The following is a 13,781-nucleotide window of genomic DNA, read 5'->3' as shown; positions in this document are numbered from 1 at the left end:
GGAATAAGATGTGAGAAAAACAACTTAGGAGGGGAAGAGGACAGGGAGTGAATTGGTTTAGGCTAAGGAAATTAGAGGCCATCAGAAAATGGACTATGTTATGTATGAGATTTTGAATACAGACCTCACGGTAATCACTAAACAAAAAAGCAGAACAGAGACACAAATAACAAATAAGGAGAAAACAAAAAAACACAACATAAAAAAGTACACAACTCGATTAGTAGACCAAACTACACAGAACAAGAAACAAAGGAAATGCAGGAGAACTGGAAAACGAGGGATAAAATGGCAGCATTAAGCTCTCATGTATCAATAATCACCCTAAACATAAAGGTAGTGAATTCTCTAATAAAAACACACAGAGTTGCAAGATGGATTAATGAACAAGATCCAAAAATATGCTGCCTCCAGGAAACACACCTCAGCTCCAATGACAAACACAGGCTAGGGTCAGAGTGAAAGGATGGAAGACGATACTCAAAGCTAATGGCAAACAAAAGAAAGCAGGTGTACCAATACTTCTATCAGACACAGTAGACTTCAAGATAAGACAGGCAAAGAGAGACAAAGAGGGCCAATATATAATGATCAAAGGGACATTCCATCAAGAAGAAATAACACTTATAAATATCTAAGCACCTTACACAGGAGCACCAAAATACATAAAGCAACTATTAACAAGTCTAAAAGAAGACATTAACAATAACAGAATAATAGTAGGGGACCTCAACAGTCCAGTCATGTTAATGGATAGATCATCTAGACAGAAAATCAACAAGGAAACAGTAGAATTAAGTGAAAAGCTACACCAGATGGACTTAACAGACATATATAAAACACTCCATACAAAAACAGCAGAATACACATTCTTCTCAAGTGTGCACGGAACATTCTCAAGAATAGGCCATATGTTGGGAAACAAGGCAAGCCTCAATAAATTCAAGAAACTGAAATAATAAAAACCATCTTTTCTAATGACAATGCTATAAAGCTAGAAATTAATTACAAGAAAAAAAGCTGAGAAAAGGACAAAGATGTGGAGACTAAACAACACGCTATTGAACAACCAATGGATCATTGAAAAAATTAAACAAGAAATCAAAAAATATATGGAGACAAATGAAAATGAAAACATACCACACCAACTCATATGGGATGCAGGAAAAGCCATATTGAGAGGGAAATTCATCACAATACAGGCTCACCTTAACAAGTAAGAAAAAGCCAAATAACCAATTTCAAACTATAACTAACTGAATTAGAGAAAGAAGAATAAACAAAGCCCAAAGTCAGCAGAACAAGAGAAATAATAAAAATCAGAGAAGAAATAAATGCTATTGAAACAAAAAAGGCAGTAGGAAGGATCAATGAAACAAAGAGTTGGTTCTTTGAGAAGATAAATAAAATTGACAAACCCCTAGCCAGAATTACAAAGAAAAAAAGAGAGAAAGCTCAGATAAATAAAATTACAAATGAAAGAGGATAAATAACAATGGATACCACAGAAATACAATGGATTATAAGGAAATACTAAGGAAAACTATATTCCAACAAAATGGACAATCTAGAGGAAATGGATAAATTCTTAGACTCTTACAACCTCCCAAAGCTGAAGCAACAAGAGATAGAGAATCTGAATAGACCAATCACAAGTAAAGAGATTGAAACAGTAATCAAAAGCATCCCGCAAAATAAAAGCCCACGACCAGACGGCTTCCCTGGGGAATTCTACCAAACTTTCAGAGAGGATTTAATACCTATCCTTCTCAAGCTATTCCAAAAAATTAGGGAAGATGGAACACTTCCTAACACATTGTCTGAGGCCAACATCACTCTGATACCAAAGCCTGATAAGGACAACACAAAAAGTGAAAACTACAGGACAATATCGCTGATGAAAATAGATGCAAAAATCCTCAACAAAATATTGGCAACCCGAATTCAGCAATACATCAAAAAGTTCACACCTCATGATCAAGTGGGATTTATACCAGGGACGCAGGGATGGATCAACATATGCAAATCAATCAATGTGTTAAACCACATTAACAAAATGAGTAATAAACCACATGATCATCTCAATGGATGCAAAGAAAGCATTTGACAAGATCCAACAGCCATTTAGGATAAAAACTCTGAACAAAATGGGGATAGAAGGGAACTACCTCAACATAATAAAGGCCACATATGGCAAAACCACAGTCAACATTATACTCAATGGGGAAAAACTGAATGCCATCCCTCTGAGAACAGGATCAAGACAAGCATGCCCACTCTCACCACCCTTATTGAACATAGTCCTGGAGGTTTTGCCAGAGCAATTAGACAATAGAAAGGAATAAAAGGAATCCAAATAGGGAGCGAAGAAGTGAAACTCTCACTGTTGGCAGATGACATGATCTTATATATAGAAAATCCTAAAGAATCCATCAGAAAACTATTAGAAATAACAACTACAGTAAAGTTGTGGGGTACAAAATCAACTTACAAAACTCAACTGCATTTCTACACTCTAATGGGGGAAAGCTTTTGCGTGGGGGGGACCCCATTAAGCCAGGGCCCCAGGAAACCAGAGAGCAAGAGCTGATCGGAATCCAGGTCTGTGCGTGAGAGAAAGTGCCCATCCTCCCCCAACCCGAGCTGTTCGCCACCATTACGGCTGAAGGCAGAAGGCTCAGAACGTGCTGCTCTCAACCCCCATCTAGTGGCGACAGGCTGTAACTGCAAGCGAATAATAGCATTATGTGCAAAAACTGCTCCTCCACCATCCAGCAATTTATAAAAGCTCCAGACCTGAAGGAAAACAATAAAAACACAGAAGTATGTCCTGAGGACTTGGAAATAGGTAAATTGAGTGACAATGAATTCAGAGTAGCTATCATCAAAAAACTCAATGAGGTAAAGGGAAATATAGAGAAACAAGTCAACGAATTCTGGAGTTACTTCACAAAAAAGATTGAAACTATAAAGAAGAATTAACCAGAAATGCTAGAGATGAAAAATACAATGGATCAGATAAAACACAATACAGATTCCCTGAATGCCCGTGTGGACACCATAGAGCAGCAAATTAGCATAATCGAAGATAGACAGGTTGAATGGCTCGAGACAAAGCAGAAAGAGAACTAAGAATTAAAAAAACTGAAGGAAATCTCCAAGAAATAGTGGACTCAAGGAGAAATTGCAACTTAAGAATAATCAGAATTCCCGAGGGTGTGGAAAAGGAAAATGGAGCAGAAAGTGTGCTCAAAGAAATAATAGAAGAGAACTTCCCAAATCTAGGGATCGAGAGAGAAATGTGCATGGAGGACACCTTCAGATCTCTGAGATTTGTCAATGTAAAAAGACCTACTGCAAGGCATATAGTAGTAAAAATGGCAAAAATGAATGACAAAGAAAGAATACTCAGGGCAGCAAGGCAGAAGAAAATAACCTAGAAGGAACCCCTATCAGACTTTCAGCGGATTTCTCTACAGGAACTTTACAAGCTAGGAGAGACTGGAGTGACATATTCCAAACTTTAAAGGATAAAAATCTTTAGCCAAGAATACTCTATCCAGCAAAAATATCCTTCAGATATGAGGGAGAAATTAAATCTTTTCCAGAAAAACAAAACCTAAGGGACTTCGTAGCCACAAGACCTCCACTACAAGAAATTCTCAAGAAGGCTCTCATACCTGAAAAAAGAAAAAAAGGGAGAAAGGGGTCACAAATCACAGAGTAGGGAGACACATAGATAGAATCAGAATAGGATAGCAAATACTGAACTATAGCATTAGGATAAAGGGAACAAAATCACCAAAGCAAAGACAATCTCATCACTCTAACCACAAACTCACAACACAAGTTGGAATAAGAGATGAAAATAATAATTTAGGAGGGGAGGAGGAAAGGAACTGAATCAGTTTAGGCTAAGGAAGTAAGAGACCACCAGAAAATGGACTATGTTATACACGAGATTCTGAGCGCAAACTTCAGGGTAGCCACTAACCTAAAAAACAGAACAGAGACAAAAACGTAAATAAGGAAAAATCTAAGAAACCCAGCATAAGACATTGCAGAAGTCAATGGGTAGGGTAAAACACACAGGACAAGGAACAAAGGAAACACAGGAAAACCGGAAAACAAGCAACAGAATGACAGCATTAAGCCCTCATGCATCAATAATCACCCTTAATATAAATGGATTGAACTCTCCAATAAAAAGACAAAGAGTGGCAAAATGGATTAAAGAACAAGATCCAACAATTTGTTGCCTCCAGGAAACACACCTCAGCTCCAAGGACAAACACAGGCTCTGAGTGAACATCAAACAAAAGAAAGCAGGTGTCGCAATACTTATATCAGACAAAACAGACTTCACGATAAGACAGGTAAAGACAGACATAGAGGGCCAATATATAATGATCAAAGGGACACTTCATCAAGAAGAAATAACGCTTATAAATATCTACTCACCCAACACAGGAGCACCAAAGTTCATAAAGCAACTATTAACAGACCTAAAGGAAGATGTTAAAAACAACACAATAATAGTAGGGGACCTCAACACCCCACTCACATCAATGGACAGATCATCCAGACAGAAAATCAACAAGGCAACAGTGGAGCTAAACAAAAAGCTAAAACAGTTGGACTTAACACACATATATAGAACACTTCATCCAAAAACAGCAGAATACACATTCTTCTCCAGTGCACATGGAACATTCTCAAGGACAGACCATGTGTTGGGAAACAAGGCAAGCCTCTACAAATTTTAAAAAAATTGAAATAATAACAAGCATCTTCTCCAATCACAATGCTATAAAGCTAGAAATTAATTACAAGAAAAAAGCTGAGAAAGGCACAAAGACGTGGAGACTGAACAACATGCTACTGAACAACCAATGGATCATTCTAGAAATTAAAGGAGAAATCAAAAAATATCTGGAGACAAACAAAAATGATAACATGCCATACAAACTCACATGGGATACAGCAAAAGCTGTATTAAGAGGAAAATTCATCGCAATACAGACACATCTTGATAAACAAGAAAAATCCCAAATCAGCAATCTTAAACTACACCTAACTGAATTAGAGAAAGAAGAACAAACAAAGCACAAAGTCAGCAGAAGGAGAGAAATAATAAAAATCAGAGCAGAAATAAATGCTACTGAAACAAAAAAGGCAGTAGAAAGGATCAATGACACAAAGAGCTGGTTCTTTGAGAAGATAAATAATAATAATAATAATAATAATATTGACAACCCCTAGCCAGACTTACAAAGAGAAAAAGAGAAAGCTAAAATAAATAAAATCAGAAACGAAAGAGGAGAAACAACAGAAGACTCTGCAGAAATACAATGGATTATAAGAGAAAACTATGAAAAACTATATGCCAAGAAAATGGATAACCCAGAGGAAATAGATAAATTCTTGCACTCCTACAATCTCCCAAAGCTTAGTCAAAAAGAAGCAGACAATTTGAACAGACCAACCACAAGGAAAGAGATTGAAACAGCCATTAAAAGCATCCCAAAGAATAAAACCCCAGGACCAGATGGCTTTCCTGGGGAATTCTACCAAGGTTTCAGAGAGGATTTAATACTTATCCTTTTCAAGATATTCCAAAAAATTAGGGAGGATGGAACACTTCCTAACACCTTCTACAAGGCCAACATCACACTGATACTAAAGCCTGAAAAGGATAGCACGAAAAAGGAGAACTACAGGCCAATATCGCTGATGAACATAGATGCAAAAATTCTCAACAAAATTTGGACAACCCAAATTCAGCAATTCGTCACAAGGATCATACATCATGATCAAGTGGGATTTAACCAGGGAGACAGGGATGGTTCAACATCCACAAATCAATCAACATGATACACCACATCAAGAAATTGAAGAATAAAAACCACATGATCATCTCAATAGATGTAGAGAAAGCATTTGACAAGATCCAACAGCCATTTATGAAAAAACTGAACAAAATGGGGATAGAAGGGAACTACCTCAACATAATAAAGGCCATATATGACAAACCCACAGCCAACATCATACTCAATGGGCAAAAACTGAGCACCATCCTCCTGAGAACAGGAACGAGACAAGGATGCCCTCTTATTTAACATAGTACTGGAAGTTTTGGCCAGAGCAATTAGGCAAGAAAAAGGAATAAAAGGAAGCCAAATAGGGAGCGAAGAAGTGAAACTCTTGCTGTTTGCAGACAACAAGATCTTCTATATAGAAAACCCCAAAGACTCCATTGGAATACTTTTAGAAGTAATCAACAACTACAGCAAAGTTGCAGGGTATAAAATCAGTTTACATAAATCAGTAGCATTTCCATACTCTAATAACAAACCAACAGAAAAAGAACTCGAGAACACAATACCACACACAATCGCAACAAAATGAATAAAATACTTCGGGGTGAATTTAACTAAGGAAGTGAAAGACCTATATAATGAAAACTACAACGTTTTTGTGGAAGAAATGGATGACGACATAAGGAGATGGAAAGACATTCCATGTACATGGATTGGAAGAATAAACATAGTTATAATGTCCATTCTACCTAAAGCAATATACAGATTCAATGCAATCCCAATCAGAATTCCAATGACATTCTTTACAGAAATAGAACAAAGAATCCTAAAATTCACATGGGGCAACAAAAGACCCCGAATTGCTAAAGCAATATTGAGAAAAAAGAACAAAGCTGGAGGCATCACAATCCCTGACTTCAAAATATACTACAAAGCTACAGTAATCAAAACAGCATGGTACTGGTACAAAAACAGGTGCACAGATCAATGGAACAGAATTGAAAGCCCAGAAAGAAAACCACACATCTATGGACAGCTAATCTTCCACAAAGGAGCTGAGGGCATACGATGGGGAAAAGAAAGTCTTTTCAACAAATGGTGCTGGGAAAACTGGAAAGCCATATGTAAAAGAATGAAAATTGACCATTCTTTTTCACCATTCACAAAAATAAATTCAAAATGGATAAAAGACCTAAAGATGTGACCTGAAACCATAAGGCTTCCAGAAGAAAATGTAGGCAGTACACTTTTTGACGTCAGTATTAAAAGGAACTTTTCAGACACCATGTCTTCTCAGAGAAGGGAAACAATAGAAAGAATAAACAAATGGGACTTCATCAGACTAAAGAGCTTCTTCAAGGCAAAGGAAAATAGGATTGAAACAAACAAACAACCCACTAACTGGGAAAAAATATTTGCAAGTAATCCATCCGACAAAGGCTTAATATCCATAATATATAAAGAACTCACACAACTCAACAACAAAAAATCAAACAACCCGATCAAACATGGGCAGGAGACATGAACAGACATTTCTCCAAAGAAGATATACGGATGGCCAACAGGCACCTGAAAAGATGTTCATCATCACTGATAATCAGGGAATTGCAAATCAAAACTACACTAAGATATCACCTTACACCCATTAGAATGACAAAAATAAAACAAATAGTAACTAATGTTGGAGAAGTTCTAAAGAAAAAGGAACCCTCATACACTGCTGGTGGGAATGCAAACTGGTGCAGCTACTATGGAAAACAGTATGGAGAGTCCTCAAAAAATTAAAAATAGAACTACCATACGCTCCAGCTATCCCACTACTGGGTATCTATCCAAACAGCTTGAAGTCAGCAATTCCAAAAGTCCTATGCACCCCAATGTTCATTGCAGCATTATTTACAATAGCCAAGACATGGAAGCAACCTAAGTGCCCAGCAACAGATGACTGGATAAAGAAGATGTGGTATATATATATACAATGGAATACTACTCAGCTGTAAAACAGAACAAATCATTCCATTTGCAATAACATGGATGGATCTTGAGGGAATTATGTTAAGTGAAATAAGCCAGATAGCGAAGGACAATCTCTGTATGACTCCACTCATATGAGGAATTTAAACCTGTGGACAAAGAGAACAGATTAGTGGCTACCAGGGGAAAGGGGGGTGGGGGGTGGGCACAAAGGGTGAAGTGGTGCACCTACAACACGACTGACAAACAACAATGTACAACTGAAATTTCACAAGATTGTAACCTATCATTAACTCAATAAAAATTAAATTAAAACAAAAAAACAAGCACATGGACAAAGAAAACAGTTCAGTGGTTACCAGGGGAAGGATGGTGGAGTGGGCACAGGAAGTGAAGGGGAGCACCTATATGGTGACAGTCAAGAAATAATGTACAACTGAAATCTCACATTGAGGTAAACTATTATAAACTCAAATTAAAAAAAACTACATGCAAAATTATCATGATAATTTATGGAATCAGATTTAATATACATTAAAATATAAATCTAAAAAAAAGAAAAGAAAGAAAAGAAGTGGTTGTTTGAGCAATTCTGATTAATAAAATATAGGAATAAGTCTCTTCGCCAATATGAAGGCAAAACCTGGAGAGGAAGTGGCTTTCACAATTCACCTTTGTCCTTTCTCCTTCTTCCTGCCTGGAACACAGATGAAATGCCTGGAGGTGAAGCAGCCATCTGTGACCATGAAGAACAAAATGTTAAATAGAACCTCAGCCTCTGACGACATCCCTGAGCAGGAAGACAAGCCTGGACTGCTGGCTCTAGACTTAGTATACAATAAAAATAAGTTATTGACCTATTTAAGTCACTGTTTTTCAGACTTTCTGTTACTCTCAGATAGACATATTCCTTTGTGACCTATTTTCAATAAAATCAATAAATGCTGAGTTGAGAATGATATTTACATTTGTAAAATATTTTGTAGTTTATAAACTGTTCTGTTGTTTACCACCAGGGACTCTAACTGGTACCACAAGCTTTCTTCCAGTTCTGATATTCTGTCCTTAGAAGAGGATATTCCCCTTACTAGGCAAACACATCAGCCACAGCTTGTACAACTCAACAAAAAAGAGCAGGCATCTTGCTCTCAGTTGTTCCTTGAGATGATATCCCACTGAATCAGGTTCCCTACCTCTTCCTGCCTTCTCTGTCCACTGATTCATTCCTTAAAGCCAAGGGCCAATCCTTACCTGAGACCTACCTGAGACCACTTAGCACAGTGCTACCTCACAGAGGTACCTTCTTTTTATTTTTGAGGAAGACTAACCCTGAGCTAACTACTGCCAATCCTCCTCTTTTTGCTGAGGAAGACTGGCCCTGAGCTCACATCCATGCCCATCTTCCTCTACTTTATATGTGGGATGCCTACCACAGCATGGCTTTTGCCAAGCAGTGCCATGTCCACACCTGGGATCCAAACCAGAGAACCCCGGGCCGCCAAAGCGGAACTTGTGAACTTAACCACTGTGTCACCAGGTCGGCTCCCGGTACCTTCTTGATTAGATAGTCAACTTATAATTTTCAGAGGCAGATAAATTCCTGCTAACCAGGCAAGATCTGAGTTGAATATGATACTTTATATTTGTAAAGTATTTTATAGTTTAGAATCTTAAAGTGTCATTTTTTGTACCATCCCATTGATCCTCACAACAATCCTGAGATAAAGAGGGCAAGTATAAGGGCCCCAATGCTTAGAGAAGTCATGAGCCACAGGTTGTAGAGATAATGAATAAGAGTGCTATATGACCCAGGGCAGTGTGGAAAGGGGAATGCACATTGGACTAGGAGCCAGGAGACTTAGGTTCTATGTTCCAGTTCTTCCAGTAACCAGTAGCTTGACTTTGGGTAAGCTGTTTACCTCTCTGGGTCCAGTTTCCTCATCTGTACAATGAGGATGCTGGATGTATCAGTCAGTTTAAGCTGCCATAACAAAATACCATAGACTGCAGGGCTTAAACAACAGAAAATTATTTTCTCACAATTCTGGAGGCTGGAAGTCTGAGATCAGGGTGCCAGTATGGTCAGGTTCTGATAAGGACTCTCTTCCTGGCTTGCAGATGGCTGCCTTCTCATTGTATCCTCACTCGGTGGAGAGAAAAAAACAAATTTCTCTCTTTTCCTCTTCTTATAAGGCCACAGTTCTACCGGAGTAGGGACCCATTCTTATGACCTCATTTCAGTTTAATTACCTCCTGAAGACCATGTCACCAGAGACAGTCACCACAAGGGTTGGGGCTTCAATGTATGCATTTGTGGGAGACATCATTCAGTCCATAACATTGGACATGATCTTTGGAGTTCCTTCCACTTGTTAGCACAAGTCTGGAACATTGAAGATGCTCACAATTATCTGTGGAATGAGTGATTCTACCTTGCCTCCTTGATTCAAGAAACTGCACAAGGCTTCTTTCTAGACTATTAGGTAGTGAGCACCTTGGGGGTCTTCTGCACATGCTTTCCCTTTTCAAAGGCAATTAACAAACCAAAGTGATCTCTGGCCAAAGCAGGTCTCTCCCAAGGTTGGAGCCTGAATGTTTCTCAGAAAGCAGTGTATTTAACTGTTACTTTCAGTCTTTGGGTGTGGCATGCAACTTGTGCCACGGCATTTAGAAAGAACATAATGGTGACTGTCAATTGGAGGTGGGTTTTAAATCACAAGTCTACAGCTAAGTTTTTCTAACAGCCACGAAGATTACTGAGCAATTGTGGCCCTTCATCAAAGCACAAAGTACCTCGTCATTCCTACTTCATGGTGGAAGCGCCTGAAAAGTGTTCTTAGAACAGCCTTGTGGTCAGAAGCAGCCTCTGGTGGGGAGAGCTGGCCTACCTCAAGTCAAATACAATTTCCTCCAATGGTAATCAACTAAGATTTTTCCAGAAATATTATTTTTGGTTTAATATACTTATTGTCAAAGGCCTAAAAGTATTTTGGGCACTTAAATAAAATTCCAACAAAAATACTGCAAGGATGATGGTAACAGCCCCAGAATGTGGTGTTGCTTTCAGACTGGAGATCTTTAGGAGCGACATGGTCTGAATTTCTGTAACTACTTTATTTATTTACATCTCCTTATTTATGATATAATCTATAACTGATTATAGACATTAAATTTTCTTTCCCTGTGTTAGTAATTTCAAACTCAAATTTACCTTTCATGGCTATTGTAATTTTCATCTTCACTTGACCCAAACTCTCCAAGTTCTGGTATTCTATAAATTGGGAAGATGCTGAGTTTTCTCGAATGGTCCTATAGAGCAGTGGTTCTCAATTGGGCAATGTTTGGAGATATTTTTGGTTATCATAACTGGGGAGAGGAGTGGGAGTGCAACTGGCATCTAGTGGGTAGAGATAAGGGATGCTGCTAAATATTCTACAACCTCAGGACAGTCCCCACAGCAAAGAATTATTCCACCCAAAACGTCAACAGTGCTGAGGTTGAGACACCCTGCTATAGAATCTCAAGATGCAAAGAAGATGGTCCTTAAGGTTTCCAGGGTTAGAGAGAAGTTGATGTATCGGTAGCACAACTCTATGTCTTCATGACCTCAAGACACAGCAGAAACTGATGGAAATGTAGGCCGATTTTTGCCATGCCGACATAGAACACCTGTAATGAGGTTAATTTTTTATTTTAAGTAGGCAGCCCCTCCTTTGACCCTCATTCAGCTTCAAGGTTCTTTTTATCTGGGTAGTAAGGAGAAAGAAAGCAGGACTAGAACACAGCGGCCCAGGATGAGGACTGTGACAAGATCTGAAGAGTTTAAAGATTTGGCGCTTATACCCTCAGAGCTCATTTTACTTGGGAGGAATGGCACGAGGACAGAAAAGAGTTCCAAACACTTTATAAAATCCTAACAGCTTCAGAGCTTGGTAGGATTTCAAACTCCTTTCAAAAGCATTAAATTACTCCTTGCACTCACATTATCTTAATGATTTCTATTTATCCCTCCTCATTCCAGAAAGGTTCTGAGGGGGTTAATTCTTCCTGTGGGGTTGTCTTGATTTCCTCATATAAAGCTTACATAGGCTTCAGGACTGATCAAAACAAGTTTCAGTTTAGGAGGAAAAAGGATTTTGGAAGGACCAAGAAAAACTATGTTTTGGCAGTTAAAAGATATGAGTTAAATTCCTACTATGTGTAAAACATAGTGCTAAATGCTGAGGGGAGTATTTTCAAAAAGTATAAATCACAGCTGGTGTCCTTAAGTGATTCATCTGCCTCTTAGAGATAGGCTTGGTGCCCAAGGGAGGATGTCTTCCAATACAAAGCAGTCTGTGCTCAGTGCCTCTAGGCAGGCACAGCCCTTAGCATTCTTTTCCTCCTCTGGCCAAGGAAGGAAGGGCAAAGCAGGAAGGGGCAAAGGTGATCCATGAGTGGGAACAAAGGCTTGCAAGTGGGCATACACTGGGAAGGGTCAGGGGCAGTAAGTAAACTAATTGGGCGCTAAAGTTAGGGTTTTATCCTGCAGATATAAGATATAATGATAAAAGGTGATATTTACTGAGTGCTTACTCTTTACTAGGCACACTCACTTAACCCTCTTCCTGACAGCCCTATGACGTAGGTACTCCTCTTCTTCCCATTTTACAGATGAAGAAACTGAGGCTGAGGGAGGGTTAAAAAACTCACTCAAAGCACACGGTTAGCAAGTGCTAAAGCCAGGATTCAAAACCTGGACAAAGCCTACTCTCCTAACTACCTCTCCAGACTGTTTCTCAGTAGAACAGGAAGGGTGAGAACCAAGGAAAGACCAGCTGTCTTAGGAAGGAGCTGCCAACAGAGAGCATTTCAAGGAGTAGAAGTCAACAAGGTCAGATGTTGCTGAGCCATCAGGAACGGAATCTGAGAAACAGCCATTGGATTTGTGATTAGACAATCACGGGTGACCTTTAAGAGTTCTGTTTCAGTAGAGGGGTGGGGACAGGGGTCCCTTGTAGGACATCAAGGAGGGAGTGATGGCAGACAGCGTCTCAGGTAGAAATTGACAGTGAAAGGACAGGGAGAGATGGGAGAGAAATTTCCAAGCTTTTTAAAGACTATGCCCCAGAACAATGGAACATTTTCTTTATTTGAGAGATTACGATACATTTTTCTCTGTTCTTTTGTTTTGAAGGGCAAAACTAAAAAATTTTAGTAGTCATAGTTAAAGGAGAATTAGCAAGTGTCATAGAAATTGTTTTTTTAAAAACACTGCATCAAATTCAGGTAAGATACAAAGATCTAACTATTTCAAGGGAAATGGTTATGGGGGAAGGTTACTTGACCTTCTACATTGCATTAGCCAAACATAATGGCAGTTCTGTGACTAGGGTAGGAGACTGTGAGGGAATTATAGATGAAATAACTTGCTTTGGACTTGTTTTGAGCTGAGAGAGCAGCCAGAAGCACTGTATGCACTATGGTTTAAGACTAAAATCCAGAGAACTGCTGCCTGATTGCAGCCCAGACTTCCAAAAACCTGGGCTGCAAAGGGCAGAAACGCTTACTAAAATTTTTTGTTTAAATGAGCTATTGGAACTTGGGTTATTAGCCCCTGTCCTAGCTACTGAGTAGTTTCTATTACAAATCAAAAGCAGTTTTAGGGAGGCTGCATTTTCTTTGAAGGGGAATTCTCTCCTGGAGGGGGAGAGAGATGGAGGGTGGGGGAGAGGGGGAGAGAGAGAGGGGGAGAGGGGGAGGGGGGAGAGAGGGAGAGAGGGGGAGTGAGGGAGAGAGGGGGAGGGGACAGGGAGGGAAGGAGAATGGGGGAGAGAGGGAGAGAGGGGGAGGGGGAGGGGAGAGGGAGGGAAGGAGAAGGGGGGAGAGAGAGGGAGGGAGAGAGAGGGAGAGAGAGGGGGGAGGAGGAGGAAGATGAGGAGGAGGGGGAGGGGGAGGAGGCCTCCCTATGGCTGAAGAGCAGTTTCGCTGAGACTTCAACCCAATACC

General features: G+C 39.4%; 1 protein-coding gene across 10 annotated transcripts in view; it reads right to left on the bottom strand.

The window, feature by feature from the left end:
* Nucleotides 1-13,781, bottom strand: part of TMEM266 (transmembrane protein 266) — a 134,933-nt gene that overhangs the window by 115,146 nt on the left and 6,006 nt on the right. For 2 of the 10 annotated variants that reach the window (XM_070574023.1, XM_070573985.1), the window contains exon 2: nucleotides 8,466-8,529. The exons of the other annotated variants lie outside the window; for them this stretch is intronic. The gene's annotated coding sequence lies outside the window, so the exon portion shown is untranslated. The remainder of the gene's footprint in view (nucleotides 1-8,465; nucleotides 8,530-13,781) is intronic. 10 annotated transcript variants of the gene reach the window in all.

The sequence above is a fragment of the Equus przewalskii genome, chromosome 1, assembly GCF_037783145.1.
Source record: "Equus przewalskii isolate Varuska chromosome 1, EquPr2, whole genome shotgun sequence".
Classification (NCBI taxonomy): domain Eukaryota; kingdom Metazoa; phylum Chordata; class Mammalia; order Perissodactyla; family Equidae; genus Equus; species Equus przewalskii.
Note: the sequence above shows the minus strand (reverse complement) of the source record. Positions and strands in the feature narration are given on the sequence as shown.